The sequence below is a fragment of the Triticum dicoccoides genome, chromosome 6B (assembly GCF_002162155.2).
Source record: "Triticum dicoccoides isolate Atlit2015 ecotype Zavitan chromosome 6B, WEW_v2.0, whole genome shotgun sequence".
NCBI lineage: Eukaryota > Viridiplantae > Streptophyta > Magnoliopsida > Poales > Poaceae > Triticum > Triticum dicoccoides.
In genome coordinates this window covers 203,240,398-203,244,308 of record NC_041391.1, presented here as the reverse complement: position 1 = coordinate 203,244,308, position 3,911 = coordinate 203,240,398, and positions in this window count along the sequence as shown.

Here is a 3,911-nt window from a genome sequence, read left to right as displayed (position 1 = left end):
TACATGCACATTATCAAGAAGGGTTGGTGGAGTTATTGCAGCAAGCCAGCTTTGACTCTTGGCTAAACTATCCTACGAGACTCCAACTTGAAATGGTTTTGCGCACACGAGTCCACTACTCACCACTTCAATACACTACCGAGAATCCACCTCCGTCTTCCTACGGAGGGGCCATCCTCGGCACTCACGCTTATCTTGAAGCTTTTAGTAGTTTCCAGTTTACTTGTCTATGAACTGTATAGGCAACCAAGTAGTCCTTCACCGCGGACGCGGCTATTCGAATAGATTAGGTTAACCCTGCAGGGGTGTACTTCTTCATACACGCTCTCACCACTTACCGTCGTTTACACGAAATGTACTCGGCAACCTTCAAGCGGAAGCCCAACATGGGTGTCGGCCACGACCTACCTAATCACCTAAGTCTCCAATCCAGGTTTATCGCCTATCCAGGTTCCATCCGCAGGGAGTCCGGCCGAGGTTTCCCATACGGCCCCGAACGATGTGTACAGGGTTCCGTGACACCTAACGGGTGCCCGGTATTCCCGGCCACGTACCTACCGCATCACAGCCCACCCCTACGGTCAGCGCTGTCCACGGCCTCCAGTAGGCTACAAACACCAGAAACTACTTGCAACTCCTGGACAGAGAACTAGGGTGAATAAGAAGCCGAGAGGGTCCATTGGTTTCGGGCCCAATGCATGGTAGTAGCTGATTCTTAAATCACACATACAGATCTCAGTGCTTAAGGTCGGCTTCAATGAAACAACCCACCATGTACTCCTACATGGCCTCTCATCGATACCTTTACCAAATCGTGTTCACCACATCACTCTCAATACCGGTATGATTATTTCACTCTAGCCCATCACCCAGACGAACCAGACCTGACACGACTCTAAGCATAGCAGGCATAGCAAGGTAAGAACAACACATACATATGGCTCAATCAACTCCTACACATGCTAGTGGGTTTCATCTAGTTACTGTGGCAATGACAGGTCATGCAGAGGAAATGGGTTCAACTACCGTAGCACACAGCAGTTTGAAACGCGTTGTCTTAATGCAGTAAAAGAGAGTAGAAGCGAGAACATGGGATTGTATCGATATGATCAACTGGTTGGTTGCTTGCCTGATGGATCGATGCACGGATACGGTTCTTCGCTAGGGTAGTCACGGTACTCCTCGGAGGCAGAACCTGCCGCAAAGAACACCGATACACAACTATCACCAAACAATGTGCGACAATATGATGCATGCATGAAACATGGCAACATGAGTGTGTTGGGCTAATGCAACTAGAACCAGATGGGTTTGAATCAATTTGAACCAAAGATTCAAATTTCAAACTCATAAATGGCCCTTTCAAGTGTTTTATCTTGTTCTGCACTAAACCTCAAGTTAGCTTGTTTAAACATGCATGAAACTAGTACAGATGGATAGATTGGATTTTTCTGATCATTTTTCATATATAATTTGTTTGATTTGGAGCTACGGTTGAATTTATATGAATTTTTGAAGTTTGGGCTATTTTCTGGATTTTATAAATCATTTTAGATTTGTTTTAATTCCAGAAAAAGGTTTATTGCGTCAGCATGAGGTCATGCTGACCTCAGCAAGTCAACAGACCCGGTCCAGGTCAAACCTGACGCGTGGGTCCAGGGTGTCAGTGGCTAATTAACTAATTTAATTTAGTTTAAACTAATCTGGATAATTAGCAGAAGGGGGCCCCACCTGTCATTGACTCAACAGAGTCAACCGGGGCCCACCCGTGGTCAAAGTCAACATGGCTGCACCGGCGTTTAGCCGCCGGCGAGCCCGACGCGGCGGCGGAATTGGTTTTGGCCGTTCCGGCCACCAAATGGGTCGCGGAGGGCATCGGGGTGGAGCTGAGGACGAGCCGCAACTCTTGGTGGAGTCAGTTGGGGTCGGGGTGGCCGGAGTTGGCGCCGGCGATGACCTAGGCGGCCACCGGAGTTCGGGTGAAGACGAACTCGAGGCTAGGGTGTGCGGTGAGGTGCGGGGAGTGCACGGTTGGACCCAACGCAGCATGGTGAGTGTGATGGACTACGAGAGGTGGCCGGAGGATAGCCGGGAGCACGTCGGCGACGAGATCCACGGCGGTGCGTGTGGGTGATCTTCGTGCGGTGGCTACACGGCTCGGGAGCGAGAGAGGAAGGGTAGGAGGGGTAGCTAGGCTCACAGAGCACCCGTAGAGGCCACCGGCGGGGTCGGGGACGAGCTGATGCGGCGACGGCGTTGAAGGGGATCTCCGGCGGCGGCGGTTCGGTCGAGGTCCGTGCGGTGGCTTCGGGGCATGCGAGCGCTCGGGGCTCAGCTTGCTCGAAGGAGAGGAGGGTGGCGGAGCTCCTGGACACGGTGGCGCGGCGTGGGGTTGACGGAGAGCGTGGCTACGGCGAGGGGGTGGCGGCGATGGCGTCGGCCATGGCGTGGGAGAGCGAGGGAGAGGAGTTGGGGGAGAATGGAGGTGTCCTGGGGGTTCACGGCTCGACGTGGAGTTCATCCAAGCCAGCAACGAGGCGAGGAGGCGAAGCAGGGCGACGGCCAGCTGCGTGGCGCACGCTGCGGCCGCCGTCGGGCACCTGCTTGCCTGGCTGGCCGGCAAGCAGCTCGCTGGCGCGGCGCTGGGCTGGGCCGGCTGGTGGGCCGAGTTGCAGGCGCCAGGTAAGTTTCCTTTCTGTTTTTTTATTCTGCAACTTTGTTGAATTATTAAAAATACCTAGGCAACTCCTAAAATCACCAAACTGCTTCTGGTTCATAGTTGGATTATTTCCAACATGAAACATTTTAGTTTGGAGATATTTGAGCATTTGAAATATTTTATAAATTTAAAATGCCCAAATTCAAATAATTATGAATTAACTCAAAGACCTTAGGAAGACCTAGAAAACTGTGCATCACTTTTGGCAGAGGTTCTGAACCAGGACAAAAATCATGGACATTTTAGATGGGCACTTCAGATTCATTGAAATTATTTTTAGTAAACCCTAGTTGTTTTCAGAGGGGGCTGGGGGTTCTGGCATCCCCACTTCAAATTTCTGATGAAATGATAGACATGATGCAACACTCTAATGCATGAACTAGCTAGGGTGTGATATTTTTTGCGTGCACCAACTTCTAAAATTGATTCCCTCGTTGATTTGAGTGCACCCAATGAATTAAAGGCCACTAAGATTGCACCATGTGACTTAATAATTAAATATAGTTTGGATCACATGCAATTGGTTAAACATGATGAAGTAATTGCTAGAATTTTCCATGTTAATTCATTGTATTCTCTTTTGATGGATCCACCTATGAGTTTGTCACATGCGAGAACTAAAATGGCTGAATCACATGTTTGCGTTCTCTGAAAAGTGTTTATGCACCTAACCTTAATTTTAACTTGATTGGTGAGGACTGCATAGACAATGAATTTTAGGTTCAAAGAATTTGCATCACAGGTGATGCTCTTACTAGCTTGAAAGAGAATATTAATATGCCAATGCTTGACCATTCTGATATGACCTCCAACATGTGTGTTCATTATATACCAAATAACATCTTGCATGATTGCATTTATTCACCTGTGTTGCGATTGTTTAATGATGAGCAATACACAAATATGCGCTTCACTTAGATGTGCAAATTAACTTGTAACATTTCATGTTGGTATATTTCTTATCATAATTATTTAAACTTTCATCTCACGAGATATTTTCACTACTCATGTATCAAGACATTCATAGTGCAACACTGGATAGATATTAAAATGGATGACTTATAAATATACCATCTATACACCTTGTCTCCTTGGTTAGTCTATTTTTAGATTATCCAAAGCCATGGACGGCTTTGTTTTTAAGAAAAGGAGGATGATGTGGGCATGGCCTTTACATATAATATATATCAAA